Raw genomic sequence first — 16,708 nt, 5'->3', positions numbered from 1 at the left:
GGAAGCATTAGGATATGATTGAAATACAAGAATTTACGTTAAACTTAAAAGCTGACCACTTCAGCAGGTCATCTGCTAATAACAGCAACGTCGTTCTGAAATATGACTGGTTTAACATCCAAGCTGTAATAGATCATTTGTTGCCTCCAAATATTCATTCTCCAAGGTGTTGTGGATATATTTATTGTGCACCAGCTGTGATAAATTGTGTGGCTTCCACCTCCCAATGTCCAACATGTTGGTTTCTGTGCTGTGGTTCAACTGCCCTGAATGCATTGTGCGGGTTCAGGGATGATGGTGAAAATACTCAGTGTGGTTTGATTGCCTGCACTTCTGTCATGCATAACTACTCTGAACTTGCTTGGCTGGGTCCTGCCTTCCCCAGGAAGGTATTGGTACCGAAGTTCCTGGAAAAGACAGTTTCAGGAATTTGGTAAGGATTTCCCTGTTTTGTGGTTCCTTGTAGCCAATTACTTGGGCCAAACCAAGTTTAAAAAGTTGCCTTTTATTCAGATGTCTCCGTGAGAGTGTGCCTGTATTATGAAAAACACTGTAGTTCTTCCCATACAATTTTAACTGGCTTTAATACTGCTTATGGACATAACAAGGGATTTCACTTTCAGCTGTTCTTGCAGACTGACTCTATCATGTGTTTTCTGCTTGACTGTAGAGTTTTTTCTATGCTTAAAATCATTTCAGGAAGGAATTGGCTTGAACCATGTTTCCTCTGTTCTTAGCAGGTACTAATTCATCCGCTATACCCCAGCGGGAAATGCTTAAGTAGTATTAGGATAGGGAGACTGTCATATTTAGAACCCATCTGGTGCATAGCTGTGTGTGTAAGAGAGGTCCTTCTAGGTAAAGCCACATACACATCCTGTTTGGGGTGAATGCTACTGGTGACGTGCTTTTTGGTACTACATCCTGAAAAGATGCTGCTGCTTTTGAGCTGGAAAGTGAAAGCACGATGCGACTGAGGTCCAAAGACTAGCACAGCTGCACAAGCACTGTAGTTTGCCGGGTGAATGAAGGATTAGGAAGCAGAGCATCCTTTGTGCATTGACCTTGGTTGGTTGGTTCAGGGAACATATCTACCTGGCGTGAGCCCTTATGTGAAGCCTGGGGATGGTTATGCTCAAAGTAAAGCATCACAGCGTTACTTTGGCTGTAGTCAAAAGGTCCGGGGCTGGCTCTTGTAAATTTACTTTTTTTCAGCTCTTCAGTGCATCATGGCTGTTTGCAAACTGGTTTTCCACAGTGCTGTGAGAAAATAGAGAGTAATGTGGTGTGGTGAAGGCTCCTGCTGCAAGATGCTGCTGTTGACGTACTAGAAGAGTCAGCGTGCATCTGCTGAACCTCGGCTGCTGGAAATCAAGAGCTGGGAAGGAATTGCTTTTTCTCATCTTGAAGACAGTGAAAAGTACTCAAATACAAAGTTTTCATGCGATCAGATGTACCCTTTCTAAAGCCAGAGACTGAGTTCCCTTGGAACACCCTTGGATGTAGATGTTTTGTATGACACACTTGTGACAATCGTACCTTGTTTGACTTAATGTTTTCTCTAAATATAACACTGACTGCTATTTTGTTAATGCATTCTGCAGCTGTTTTAAGTCAGTATACGTTATTTGAGAATGACTTCTGAAATGTGACAATTTGTTTTCCGTCTTTAAGTGTGGGTGCTTGGTTTGCCTGCAGTGTCTGTACCATTAACACCATTAGCTGCAGCTCTGTTTGCAGCATGGTGACTGGGGATGGTAAATGGTTCTGAAACAGCAGGAGTGACCTAGTTCTTAGAGGCATTTGCCTTCTGGCTATTTTGTGCATTCTGTGAATTCCCAGATCCCTTACGTGTAAAGACAATCTTCTTTCAATTTTAATTCTCTATAAAAGTCAACAGACATCTAATTTTAAATACAGGAATAAAATACTGCTTGTTTGTACAGTTGCCACTGCACTTCCTAAAATGTGTTCAGAAACAAGTGTGGCATGAATAATAACGGTTCATGTGCAAACTGCATAAACTGAATTGCCTCCTTGGGTACAGGGAATAATTAAAAGCAAAATCTTGGTGTATTCAGATTTGTGTTCCTGTTATTTTAGGTCACTACCACTTATGTTGAAGAACAGTGAGTGTCTGTTTCTTGCTTGTTTAATGATACCCTACCAACCCTGGATTTTCATGATAGGTTTACCTAGGCTGGCTTGTAAAAATACAGATCTTTGGCTGGAAGTGAGAGGTGATTCCCAGTGCTGCTGTAGTGCTGCTCCTCTACACCATTAGCTCTTCCTTACCAACCAGAAGTTCCTGGGATCACTCCATTATTTCTGGTGGTATTTTGCTGTTTTATGTTTTTGGTGCGCTGTTCCTGAGGGATTTAAGTACATAACTAATTCCTGGGTGAACTGCCCATCCCTTCCACAACATCTTTGTTTAATAATGCTATGGATATTCATCGAGTATGAGAAGTTTGTGTTAAGCAAGGATGGTGTTTATTTGCAAAGAATGTCATTTACCAAGTTAAACTAGTGTAAGGTGTAGAATGAGGGCAAAATAAAGTGCATCATCTAACATTAAATGATGTGGATGGGGTAAAAGTTCAAAGCATAGTGGAGGTCTAATTATACAGTGAGGAAATAGAAAATGCTTGGTAGACCTCAGAGTACTCAGGGACACTACTGAAATTACCCTAAACAGGTTGGCAAGGGCAGGGGCTCTTAACAATGGATTGCTGAAAAATGTCCCATTAAATCTGAAACAAGATCATTAAAACAGAAGACAGCGTAAAATGACCTGACTTAGTTATCAAAAATATAAAACTGTGAGAAGTTCCAAGTGGAAACAAGTCCAAAGACTTTTTAAAAAATTGTTAGCCATTCGAAGACCCTCACCTAGAAAAGGTTATGGGACTTGCTTCTCCCATCCGCACCTCCCAGAAGAACTTCAGGTATGTTCCGCAGGGCGGAGGCACTGTTGTTCAGCGCGAGGCTGTCCGGCTGCTCGGCCCAGGGGCCCCCAGAGCTGCTGCGCTGCCCTGGCTCTAATTGGGCTCTGCTGGGAGCGGGCCCAGCAGCGCCAAGAGCGGTTGCCCTGGTACCCTTCCCTCTTTGTGTTGGTTAGAAGCAGTAGTGGCTCTCTTCTGTGAGGGTGGTGGGATCCTCCCGAGATGAAATGATTGGAGATGGGGAAGCTCGCTGGGTTAGGTTGATGTAATTTTTGAAATGATAGGTTCCTGTTTTTTTCTGATATCCTTAAATTGGTTTTGCAAGATGGAGAGTATTTACTGCTCGCTTGAATTGTTCTGGAAAAATGAATCCGACTGTAACTTGTCATACTGGCGAAGCCTCAGCAGGCACCTTCAGTCTTAGCAGCAGGCAGGGAAGGAAGGATATTAATTTAGCTGCCTTTCAGGAGCAGAGCTTAAGGCCAGTTCTGACCTCTGAGCTGAACCTCTGTGCTTGCTTTCCCCCCATAGATGCCCACTATCACTTCTAACGAAGCTCTTCATTAGGCCAAAAGCCAGCCTTACTTAAGATCCTTGGGTGCAGGAGTCTGACCTCATCAGCTACTGGGTTTGCATCCTTGCCCCTCCAGTGCAGGCGGCCCTGGGCGCTTCCACGTGCGGCTCTCAGGCTGCTGGGGCCTGCCCCGCACTTCTGCACCTCAGGGCTGGAAGCAGAGCTGTACATTGCGCTGGTTTGCACTCACTCCGCATGTCTTCCTCCTGTTCTTCTCACCATAGTGGTGCTTTTCTACAGTAACCAGTAAAAACAATCCATTTTTCAATTTTTTGGTTTAATGATGCTAGCTGCGTCACGCTGGCCAAAAGGACTGTAGTGTGAATTCACTGGGCCCATGCCCTACCACTGAGTTGTGAGGCTGAGCTCGCCTTTGCTACGCAGAGCGGCTCGAGTCCTGGGGTTGAACTTGTGCCTGAGAAGTCATCCTCTCAGATGCAGGAATACCTGGGTCTGTTACCCGCTGCTCAGCTCCTGATCTTGGCATCTGTGCCTCCATGGGCACGTGCTAATATTTGTTTTGGCTGCAATCCTCAGATTTGCCTTCCAGCAAGTGCGTGGCTTTCTGCAAGCCATTCTTCTTGCCCAGTGTTTATCAGCATACAGCAAATTGAATTGTCTTTCCTCTGGACAGTGAAAGCATGTTACTCCCGTCCCTTGTGACTGGCAAAAAGAGCCTTTGTTTGGGGCAGCAGGATGTATTCTTTGTAAGTTTTTGGTTTTTTTCTCTCCCCCCTTTTTTTTCCCCCTTGAACACCGAGGATTTTAACTTAAAGGAGGATGGAAAAATATTTTTTTGGCAGTTTTTATTCCTCTGCAAATATTCGTGAAAGCTTGGTGCAGTGGGGTTAAAGGTCTTGGAGGGGGAAAAAGCATTGTCATGCTGGGTGAACACTTCTCCTCTTACGCAGTATTATGACCAGAATGGGAAGTCATTCCATAAGCTTCACTAAGATGATAAAAATTCAGTTAAAAGGAGGGGAACCTGCAAATGTTCCTGTCAGGAATTCAGTGCAGAAAAACAGGCTTCTGAAGGGCTCGCAAGAAAGATGGAAAGAACAGATAATTTGCTGAAAATCAGATGAATGCACCTGCACTGCATGGGGGTAAGGAAGTAAAGATTTGTTTTCTGTTTGGGTAATGGACAGGGAACTGAGAAAGCAATTTCAAGTAGCTGATATATTCACAGCTACAATGTTCCGATGAATGCTCAGATGTTGGAATGTAGTTACAAAATACAGATTCAGAATACCATTAGACTGGAAGGCCATGCTACTCTTTCTTGTTCCAGGATGCACATCAGTGCATCATTCTTGTCCCCTGTGCTGCATGTAGCAATGCTTGAACTACAGGAGAATATCAATTACCTGCAGTGTTCTGCTATCGCAAAAGCCTGGCTTTTTCCAGCTGGGCTGATAATACAAAAGGAAATGCAAGTCACTTTCACTGTCTTGATTGAAATGATTGCGTAAGTCTAGAAACATTCCTTTGGACATGAGGCCAATTTATGCACTTGAAAATAGTCCTCGGGGTGCCAGGTGACATCATGTAATACTGCAAACTGAATGAGTTGGATGGTAGTAGCGGACTGTAACAAACTGAAGATGGCTTAATCCTGAATTGTGACAAACACAGGGAAACATATCTATGGGGGCTGACGTGATGAGAGAGTTCACAAACCCCTAAGATCTTGGACAGCATTTTACAGCTTTATCTCAGTGGTCAAACCTCTCTGAAAGCTTGGTTGGGAAAGGAGACAATCATTGTTTCAGTGATAGCAATTGCTATCAACAATAGCAATCTTTTTGTTGTATAGACTTTCTGATACATAAGCTGAAAAAAAATAAGAATGAAGATTTCTTTAGCCTTGGCAGGTATGCTACCAATTTAAAGGAGATGAATTTCTGTTGAAGCAGCTATTTGCTAATCAAGCGTATCAAGTATTGCCTGCTATGTTGTGAATGGTGAATTGGGCAGTAGATGAGCATGGTTTGATGTTGCTGTGCTTACAGTATAGATATCATTCTTTATGACTTGATGTTTGGAAATAAAGCAAACAGAAAATATCTGCAATATTCGTAGATAGGCAGCAATCTTTGCCTAAAGTTCTGAAATGGCTATGAATTTAAGTGGCATCTTACAGAGGAAGTCTGAAACCAAAAAGCTACAGGTATTAGCTCATGCCAGCAGCAAACATGATAGAAATGGTTTGTTTCTGTCATGCTCTTGCCTAAATGCTTATACTGTTACTTATTAAATAATGCCAAGTGTGGTGGTTTTACTTGGGTGGGCGGCCGAGCTCCACCACAGCCGCTCTCTCACTCCCCCTCCTCTAAGGGGAATGGGGAGAAAAATACGATCCACAGGGCTCAAGGATTGAGGTAAGGATGGGGAGATTGCGCAGTAATTATTGTGATGGGCAAAACACTCAGCATAGGGAGATAGTAAGATTTATTACGTATTACTAACAAGCTAGAGAAGCAAGAAACAAAGGAAAGAAACCAAGAACGCCTTCCCCCCATCAACCCTCTTCCACCTCCTCCCCCTGAGCGGTGCAGGGAATGGGGGGCTGTGGTCAGTCTATAGCACTTCTTCTCTGCCGCTCCTTCACGGTCACTCTCTGCCCCTGTTCCATGTGGGGTCCCTCCCACGGGATGCCGTCCTTTGCCAAACTGAGCCTGCGTAGGGTTCCCACAGGCAGCAGCTCTTCAATAACTGCTCCCACACGGCTCCGTACCACGGGGTCCATCCCCCAGGAGCAAACTGCTCCAGCACGGGTCTCCCACGGGCGGCAGCTCCCCCCAGACCCCCTGCTCCTGCGTGGGCTCCTCTCCACGGGCTGCAGCTCCGGCCTGGGGCCTTCTCCAGCAGGGGTCCTCCACAGGCCACAGCCTCCGTCGGTGCAGGTCCACCTGCTCCACCGGGGTCTCCTCCACGGGCTGCAGCGTGGAATCCTGCTCCACCGTGGTACTCCATGGGCTGCAGGGGGACAGCCTGCTTAACCACGGTCCTCACCACAGGCCGCAGGGGACTTCTGCTCCGGCGCCTGGAGCACCTCCTGCCCTCCTTCTTCACTGACCTTGGCGCCTGCCTGCAGGGCTGTTCCTCACTCCTCTCACTCTCCCAGCTGCTGTGTGGCACAGCTTGGTTTTTTTTCCCTGTCTTAAATATGCTCTCACAGAAGCGCAAACAACATCACTTATTGGCTCAGCTCTGGTCAGCAGTGGGACCCTTACCTAACGTGGGAAAGCTTCTAGATTCTTCTCACAAAAGCCACCCCTATGGCCTCCTGCTACCAAAACCTTGCCATGTAAACCCACTACACCAAGTCTGCTCTGAACTTCAATTACGTTGTCTTTCCAGCTCAACTGGAAAAAAGGTGTGTGTATGTGTTTTGTTTCCTTTCAGTTACGTTGAGTTGACACAGATCACACAGATCATTCATTTACTTTTGGGGTAACCCCCCCCCCCCCACAAAAAAAAAAGGCTTTAATAGATGGAGTGAAAGCAAGATTTGACCAACGAAAGCTCTAGTGCAAGTAGTGTGGGACACAGGCCTGTGTGTCTTGGCTAGTGAATTATACTTGTTTCCTGAGTCAGTTTTCTTCCTGCTGACTTTAACCTGACAGTTTTAGTGTAATCCTCTGCCCTTCATTACAAGTTCTTGAATAACCCAAGTCCTTACCACTTAAGCATAGGGTATCAGTGATCAGCACGACCCACGTGCAGAGGGGACCCTCCCTTTGAACGCCCAGCCCAGCACCAGCAGTCAGGGTGTCAGGAGGAGCTGTGCTGCAGGACCAACCACTTCCAACACAGCTCGAACCCCTCTGTATGCTGCCAGTCTCTCTTTTTTGGTTGCAGTGTAGTGGGCCTCGGGTCCTCTGAATCCCTGACTCTAAAACCCCAGGGGTTGACCAAGTCTTCCTAGGCTCTTTCTGCCAGAGCCTCCACGTGGGGCCACTCTCCCTGGCTGTGGTGCAGAGCACGTTTTTCACATCTTGGCATCCTCACACTGGCCCAAGGGCTGCTGTGTGAACTATCTCCTGTTTAATTTGTTCAAAGGCTTGTTGTTGCTCAGGGTCCCATTTAAAAGGGCTCTTGTGGATTGCTTGATAGAGAGGGCTTACAGTCAGACTGTTATGTGGAATGTGCTTTCTCCAAAACCTCACAATGCCTAAGAAAGCTCATGTTTCCTTTTTGCTAGTTGAAGGAAGATGCGAAGGTATTGTTCCTTGTCTCCTCCACAGACTGGCTCTGGGAGGAGAAAAGGTAAAACGTGTACTTGTTAACAGTTTCCAAGGGATGGCGGCCGTGCTGAGCACAAATACCACGTTAGGCTCATGGCCAGAGCCGCTACCGTGTCCTAAGCGAGTGTTGCACAGCACAGGGGTGGAACCAAAAGCAACCTTTGGCCAGCCCCTGGGGGTGATAAACAGCAAAACGGGGAGTGGGTGCAGCAAGAGAGCATTACCTGAACCAACTTTGAGAGCAAATAAATCAACACCGTGATCACCAACTATTAAATAGAATAATTATAACAAATTTTGAGCAGATGAGTTCTTTAACATGCTCTGGTGAGGTTGATTGTTATTTCAGCCCTTCGGGCCCCGTGTTGGGCACCAAAAAGACTGCTGTGGTTTAACTTGGCACCATGTGGCTGCTTGTTTGCTCCCCACTTAGCAGGATGGGGGGAGAATTAAAGGAAAAAGTGTGAGAACTTGTGGTTTGAGACAGGGAGATAAGGACAGTTTAATAAGAAAGGGGTTGTGTGGGTGATGCACAGAGCAATTGCTCACCACCAGCTGACCCAGAACTTTTAGTCTTACTTGATTCTACTTCTTAAATTACTCTGCAAATGATTTTCCTTTTTAAGGAATTTTGTGCAATTGGACACTGACTAGCTGAACATCTGGAGTTGAGTACATATTGCACAATTAGCCACAAACTTTGCATTTCTCTTGCCTGTGTATTGATCTCTTTAGCTCGCCACTGCAAGCACCTGAAAACGCCCTGCTGATAGTGCAGTGGCTTGCTGAAGAACTGCTCTGTTCTGCTGGGTTGCAAAAGATCTCAAAGACAGGACATGTTAGAGCCTGAAAGGGATTTAGAACTGGTTTAGAGGCATCCCATCATCCCATCTCAGACTGGGTTTTGATCTGAGAAACCCTAAATGAATATCTGATCCTCTTTGGTGATGCGTTTTATCCTCATTTTGAAACCTAGTCTTCCACTGCCACATGTAACTGGAACAGCTATTTGCAGCTGTGGTTGGACATCTGCCAAACAAGATATCTTGATATATATTTCATTTTTGGCAAGTAAAAAACATGAAATGCGAGCCAGAGATAACTTCCTAATGTTTACAAGCAAGTAATGTGTGTTACAATAATGTTGTGTTATTTTGGGTTTACCTCAATATTTTATTTCTCATGCTGAATGAAGCAAGGTCTGGCAAGGACAAGAGATTAAATTTGGCATACGCAAATGTTCTTCTAGATGTAAGAAACATATGTAGAAAGAAACGTGATATGGTAGTCCTTGACCTAGCGTTAGCCTAAGATTAATTATTCCTAATGATTGCCATGGCTGTCAGCAGTGAAAGGCACGAGTTTGTGCCTTTTCTAAAGGAGGACTGTCGGAGGCTGAGCAGTGACCTTTCTCTCTACTCTGCACTGGTGAGGCCACATCTGGAGCCCTACTATTGGTGCTGGGCTGCCCTGTACAAGAAAGATACCGACTCACTTGGGCAAATCCCGTGCAGGACCAGAAGATGATTCAGGATCTGGAGCATCCTTCATATGGGGAGAGGCTGAGAGAGCTGGGAGTTGTCAGCCAGGAGAAGCGAAGGCTCAGAGGCTCTAAGCGATGTGTCTAAAGTACCTATGGGAGGAAACTAAAAGAGAGGCAGGCTCTTCTCATTAGTGCCCACTGATGGAACAAGAGGCAGAGGGCACAAACGGAAGCATGTGATGTTGCATCTGAACCCAAGAAAATACTGTTTGAGAGTGATCAAATGCTGGACCGGGCTGCCCAGGGAGGTTGTGGAGCCTCCACCTGAAGGGAGCCCAGCTGGGCACGGTCCTGGGCAGCATGCTTTTGGTGACCTGCTTCAGCAGGGGGCTTGGACTAGAGGTCGGGGTTTCCATCCTGTGTATCTGTGAAGGGTGTAGGGAGGATTCCTATGACTTATAAATGCCTTTGGAACTGTTGCCTTCATTTGTTTGCTCGGATACTCTAGCTGTAAATGTCTAAGTTGCTAACAAGTAAAAAGACATCACCTTTTCCTATTGTGCGGGCCAGTTTCCACACTTAGCAAGCTTATCCGATGGGATTTAAAGTACCTCTGAAACGTTACGCTGTTCAGAAGCCTGAGTGCTCTGTCATTTAAGCTTAGATTTCAATTGCTTAGATTTTGGACTACCGCGAGTGGATTTTGAAGCTAGTAACTAAAGTCCATATGCTTAATATATGAAGCACTTATGTGAGAATCGTGCTGTTATGAATGATGGTGCTGAAGTCCTCAAAGCTGGTATTTCTGTTGTACACGCAGTGAAGTTGGAGGCTGATTCATAGTTTTCCCAGTTGTATAAGTGCGGTGGGAAATTTGTGGGCTGGAGCAGATTGGAAAGACAAACTTCCTGGGTATCTCCTCTTGAGAAAAATTTCCTTTTGACTGAACATCTGTTTCCCTGTCTCAAGAATAACCTTTAGCATTATATTTGCCTAGCAGTTAAATCACGAGTACATGTGAAACAGCTAGATTTTTCTTCTCTGTTGTGCATATAAATACATAAAGTAATAGATGAGCAAGATTGTAACTGGCTGTAAAATTGGACTATACATCTTCAATAATATTTTAAAGCTAGGACTGCATGTTTTGGAAAAGACACGAGCTCTTGAAATGAGCGATGAACTTCAGCAGGTATCTTTCAGCATCTGCATGAAACCCTTCCTGAATTGAGATGCTTCAGTACAGGATAATGCTGGGTATGAGCATCAGCCATCAGTGGGTCATCCTGAGGCCTGTGAGAGGAATAAAATATTTGTGTGCGTTAAATGATGGAAAGAATGTAAATATTTAGATAACTTCTTTGCCTCTAGTTCTGTAAACTCCCTAAAATGTAATTGTATTCAGTTTGAGAGCAGTTTCTGTCCTTGAATTTCCCTTGCCAAAACCAAGAATGCTTGTTTATTTGCGGGAGCAAGTTGACTTCAGTGTGTCTATGAAGGTTCTCCATCCCTGCATCTGGTCCAACGGGATGCATCTGAGGGTGCAGAGACTTTGCCTGTATAGTTGTGGAGCTGCTGTCACCTGTGGTAGCTTGTGCTGTCTCAGGTAGCTCCTGGTGGCGGGAGAAAGCTGAATATTGAGCTTGTTTTTTCTTTAAAGTGCAAGGAGGATCCAGGGGGTGATGGGCTATCAGCCTTACTTCCCTCCCTGGGAAGGTTATGGAGCTTCTCCTGGAAGCCATGTTGAAGCACATAAAGGACAAGAAGCTGAAGGGGAACAGCCAGAGCAGGCTTACCAGCAGAAACTCATGCCTGACCTGATTGCCTTTTGTGATGGCATGGCTGGGACTACGGACAGCGGAGCAGTGCATCTTGTCTGCCTGGGTTTTGGCAAGGGCTTTGATGTGGTCTCCCACCATATCGTGACAGCCATGTTGGTGAGGTCTGGGATGGGTAAATGCACAGTGACGTGGAACACTGGCTGACCTGTTGGCTCAAAGGGATGGCCATCGGCCACAGGAGGCAGGTGGCTAGTTACTACAGGCAGACAGGGGTGTCTGTATTAACGGCCTGGGTGGCGATGGGTTGGAGAGCAGACACACTGCACAAGTTTCTGTATCCCCTCCAATTTGAGGGAGGTGTCAGCGTGTTGAAAAGCACAACTACTTTTCGGAGGGACCCCGTCAGGCTGAGGAAGTGGGCCAATGGGAGCACCCTGAAGTCAAACCTAGACAAATGGCAGGCATTGCCCTAGGTGGGTACAACCTGGGGGTTCCTGCGGGTGGCACGCTGACCTGGTGCTGCCACTCTGCCCCTGCAGCGAACGCCCAAATGCACTTGGGCTTGTTAGAAAGAGTGTAGGTAGAAGGTCAAGGAGAGGCCTCCTTGGCATCTGTTTAGTATTTGTGAGACAACATCTGTATAGCTGTGTCCAGTTTTGAGCTCCCCTGTGCAAGAGTTACACTGATGCAGTGTGTGCAAGTTCAAAATCGGGCTGTTCAGATCTAGATATGAGGAGAAACTGCGCCGTGGGTTAATGGAAGTGGTCTGCAGAGGCCCTGTATGACCTCAGGTCTCTTGTGTGGGAGGGGAGAGCGGAGGGGGCAAGGTGTACCCAGCTTGTGCATAAGGCATCTGGGTCCTCAGGTGGTCTGTTGGTGTCTCTGATGTTTTGGGTAGCCAGTGAGAGTGACTTGAACGCTCCCCTTCCCTGTAACAGAAGAGGAGAAACATCCTGCATGGGGCAGAAACTGGTGCAGAAGTTTAGATGTGTTTCTGCTTGCACAGTTTGATTTCTCGCAGTGCCAGCCTGTTTGTCAAAGCTGAAGGAGCCTCTTCCTTAGTCTGGATAGCACGTTACTCTTGCACTGAACTCTCAAACCCTTCCTCCCACATGGAAAAGCGTGAGTGGGTTGTTGGAAGCTGTGCTCAGTCTGGCAGCTGATGCTCAGCGCTGGGTGTGGGAGAACCTACAGCAGCCTGAACTTTGAAGTCACTTGTCCAAATTCCTATTTGGGGTATTTTAAGTGTCCATCGCTCTTCTGTGGCAGAACCTAGCTTTTATGTGGCGTGGTGTGTGAGCCTGTATTGCCCCCGCCTGCTCCAAGTGATGTAAGAATGTGTAAAAAATGTTAATTGGAATTAAGAAGGTGACATTTGCCAACATGGCTATGTAAATGTTTGAGTGTTAGGGATTAGATGGTAATATTGATGAACTGTTTTAGGTTTGATTAGTTAAATTGGTAGGAAGAACTGTGAATTTCTTGCAGAAGCTGTTGTTGGATCTTGTTTGCAGTTGGAAGGAGTGCTAGCAAAGCATAACTTCGTGTACATCTGTTTCTGAAATTGGGAAGGGCTGGTGCTGTACTCAGAGAACAATGCTGTGTGAGAGGGATGACTCGAAAGCACTGGTAGGTGTGTGGAGATTCTCTTTTAGTGTATAATTACGGTTGAACTGGGTAGAGGAGCACAATGTCTGGCATGAGTTTTCCATCCTCCCTAGATGACCAAAGGTTTTGTTTTGCATTTAGACTGCCTGCTCACATTCACAATTCAAAACCAAACCAGAACAAAATGGCAGTGTTAGAGATTCACCGGTTGTGTTTTCTGTTTAAGTACTTGGAAAATTAATGACGGAAAACTCTCATATGGGTTGTTGCAGAGATGCAAGCAGCCTTGGTGTTCCCTGAGGGAGGAGTATTAGTGATCCATTGATCAATTTACTAATTTTGCCAATGAACAAGACTTGTGTTGTTGCGATTGAAACTGTTTTTCATGGGAGGATTAATCCTTGAAATAGCTATATTAGCCTAACGAATAAGCAAGCTAGTGCATCGTAGGGGAGTGCCCACATCTTTTAGCCATAGTGATTGGTTTTCTTTGCTGAAAATAGTGTAGCTAATTAGGATTTTTTAGTAGGCAAATAAAAAGTAAGAGCTAAAAGAGGTAAATTACTTTGAAGCATGAAGGGACACCTGAAGTTCCATGTGAAGTCAAAGAAGGGTGTGGTGTCCCTCCTGTAGAGCTGCTGATTTAGCAGAAGTGGGGATTGAGGAATTTAGGTACAGCTGTACTTCCCATCTTGAAGAGCTGGGAGAAAGCTGGCTTTTGGGGAGGGGGCAGTGGAAGGAAGATGGAAGTGTCACCATGCACGTTGGGCAGGTTTCAGGGTAAAACACAACCTATAGCCAAAGCGTTGGGTCAGTGTGGGTGCAGCGTTGCTGCTCCAGAGGTAAGGCTGTAAGTTGTTCCTCTGAGCACTTTTCTCGCTGGGAAGCAATGGGAACTCAACCTAGCGGCCTTTCACATGGTGGACATGGTATTGAATGACCTCTGATTCCACACAGTAATATCCAGTGTTTGATGTAAAGCCTTTTAGTTCTGATAGTGAGCGTTTGTTTGTTTTTGCTTCCAAAATATTTTAAAAAGATAGTTCAGAGTCTTTTGTTAAGAATGTTAGTTTGGACATGGTTCTTGTCTTCTGTAAACAATATTCCAAAATAAAAGCCAATTTAAGCTTATTCATTTTTGATAACTTATATCAGAAAACATTATTGCAATATCAGCATGGCTTTAAAGAGATTTTTTAATGTGCCAGTAATGTTATGAATAGCCCTTCTTTTGTTTTTCTTAAGCTTGAACCTTCATCAGAAGTGTGTGCTTGTTATAAGGGGTAGAAATGTCTTGAATTGCTTTATTCTGTAGGACGTGGTCTTCTGTTGCAACACACATATTCTTGAATTCACTAAAGAAGAGGGTGGACAAAGGAGTTAAAAATAAAAGGAGAGGGGAGTATTGTATAATCAAGGAAACTGACTTCAGTGTTAGTGGTTCAATAATGGACTATCCCTTCTGCTCTGGTAGACTTTCTTCCAAATTCTGCTAGTACGTTGTGGGTACCGTCCTGGTGTTGGTAAAGTTGGTTGAGAGATACTTCGTAGTACAATAGCACGTGTTCAGTCTCTCTGCCTTAAGAGGCAATGAACTTCAGTTCGAACTACTGGAATTTAACATGAGGATCCAGAAAGCAGGGGAGAAAACACTTTTAAGTAGCTTTTGTCTAAGAATCTTTCACTGCAGACCAACCGGAGGGGGGAAACACAAAATGTATTTTGTCTTCAGATGTGAAGTGAGTGAAGCAAGGGAACAAAGTTAGAAGCAGAAGTAATTTCTCAGCATGCTAGGAAACATGAACATGTAGTAGATATTCCCTTTGCTAGGTTAAGATGACCAAATGTATACAGGCAGCATGGACTCTGAATTCTGTGAGGTGATCCTTCTGGGTCTGCATATGCTTTGAAAGCATCTGTGGAGTGGCTGATTTTTTATTTTTTTTCCCCTCCAGCAGAGAACAGTGTGATTTCTTACACCACACAGAAAGTTAGGAGGAGGGCAGGTATGAGAGAGTTTTCCTTCCATTATGTAAATACTCAGATTGTTTTTGGTGAAACAGAACCTGAAATAGCAAAACTGTATTTGACCAGTTTTGAAACCTTCACCTGTATGTCATAGCATCATAGGAAATTTCAGGTTAGAAGGCGCCTCAGGAGGTCATCTTTCTGTACCATTGCTCTGCTTCCCCTGCATAAACAGGAGTATTTAGGAAGACAGGGATTTGAAGTGGAGTGGAACCCCTGTCGGTTGCAGCTGGCCCAGATCATCACCCAGTCATGCATCAGCTACCTGGGGCTGGGGCTGAGCTGTAGGTGATGACAATAAAGGATCGTGAAGGCAGCAGCAGTCTGTGCTCGCCTGGGAGGGAGTGGTGAGGAATTTGTTATAAGGTGGTAAAGGGACGAGGGGTGGAGTGCATGTAAATTGTCCACCTGTGTCGGTGTTGTGGTGATGATTTTGGTGTGGGGAATTCTTTTTGGTGGAAATGGAGCTTGTGAAGGCTTTGTGATGAGTTGGTGAAGAGGCAGAGGTTCTGAACACTGCCTTTGCCCCAGTTGTTTGGTTAGTTGTCAGTATTTGGCTTTACAAGCACCAAGAGCAAACTTGAACTTGGGTGTCAAAGCTGTACTAGAAGTTGGGAGTGGGTGGACACTTGAAAATCTGTTCCCAATGATAAGGGAAGGAAAAATACAGCCACTCACTGCTACTCAAGGTGGACAGGATTTGAATTTTTGAATGAAGTTCTGACGTACCACGTTCTCTCCACTCAGGAAGGCAAATGCATTTAGCTTTTCAGTTTTCAGCTGTTATGACTGACCTTAATTTTAAAGCAGCCTGTTAGTCTTCAGCTTCAAACTCTTTGTTGTGTTGTTTGTTTCCTTGTACTTCTCAGGATCTTCAGGATTTTGGTTCACAAAGCTTGTTCCGCATAGAGGTCATAACTAGAGAGCTTTTAAGACAAAACTTAATTTCTGCGAAGTAATCTGAACCACTGGAAAATGCGTTCACTTTGAACTAAAATCACTGGTGGTGGTAAGAGCAGCGGAGTATTTAGGTTTTCTGGAATTCTTTGTTTTTACAAGCAATTTACTGAAACCTGTGTTTGGGATATAAATGCCAGGTAGCTGGAAGGGTGCCCACGTAACAGTGTTCTTGTGCAACCATTTGTATGAGCCAGCCGTCACGTAGGTGTTGGGGACAGTGCTTGGAGGTACTGGAATTGATGAAAAAAGGTGTACTTTCTTCCATGTTAGATATGGAAGTTGCTAATATTAGGCATAGCTTGACTTCAAAGTGTCCTTTAAAAAAAAGAAGCCTGGCTAATGCATGTGTAGTAATCGTGTTTTATGACTAAAGGGCTCTCCTCTGACTTGTTCCAGCATTGGACTTGGGTTCTTGCTGTATTTCCTGTTTTCAGCTGCAGTTTAACTGCAAAATTATTCAATTTTTATTTTATTTCTTCAAAAGCAAAGAGTCTTGCTTTTGAATTCTGGGATCTGTTTTCAGCTGGCGATGCTGTCTGTGAGAAGCTGGAGTGTAAGGCACTGAGATGTGTCCCGTTACATTTCTAGGTTTATGCATGCTGTAGTGCATAGGATGGTTTCTTCGCGTTGTCTTCGTTGCAGCATCTGTTTGTTTACTTGCTGCTCTGCGTTGTGTGGTAGGTGTCAAAGGGCTGAATTTTTTCCCAGTTTGCGGTGAGGGTCATGGAGAAGGTGCTGGCCTGAATCGCTGGCAGGCACGGGAAGGTCAGGTGTCTGTGTAGGGCTGGCCCTTTATTTCGAGCTGCGCCCAACTGTTCTTGACCTTGTTGGCTAGATGCATATGTGAAGCTTCTACAGAGTTTTCAGAGAAAATGTGCTGAAGAGCAAACCGCTAGCAGTCTGGAAAAAGAAATTCTTGGCTAAAATGAGCTTCCATCCTCTGTCAGGTCATGTCCTCGACAGCTAGAACCTGTCTCAGTACAAGCTGTTTCCTTGTTTAAACTAGTGTCCCTGCAACTTTCAAAGATTCATTTAGGACAAGTGCCCCCTTGGAATAACAGATGGCATATTGTGATGGA

The 16,708-nt window shown here is 45.0% G+C and overlaps 1 protein-coding gene across 15 annotated transcripts in view; it reads left to right on the top strand.

The window, feature by feature from the left end:
- Positions 1-16,708, top strand: part of AGAP1 (ArfGAP with GTPase domain, ankyrin repeat and PH domain 1) — a 373,475-nt gene that overhangs the window by 42,754 nt on the left and 314,013 nt on the right. For 7 of the 15 annotated variants that reach the window (XM_080600166.1, XM_080600168.1, XM_080600169.1 and 4 more), the window contains one exon: positions 1,259-13,483. The exons of 5 other annotated variants lie outside the window; for them this stretch is intronic. The gene's annotated coding sequence lies outside the window, so the exon portion shown is untranslated. Of the gene's footprint in view, positions 1-1,215; positions 13,484-16,708 lie in introns of all 15 variants that reach the window. 3 more of the 15 variants (XM_080600165.1, XM_080600163.1, XM_080600162.1) reach the window with 1 other exon arrangement.

The sequence above is a fragment of the Anser brachyrhynchus genome, assembly GCF_964034855.1.
Source record: "Anser brachyrhynchus genome assembly, chromosome: 7".
Lineage (NCBI taxonomy): Eukaryota > Metazoa > Chordata > Aves > Anseriformes > Anatidae > Anser > Anser brachyrhynchus.
Note: the sequence above shows the minus strand (reverse complement) of the source record. Positions and strands in the feature narration are given on the sequence as shown.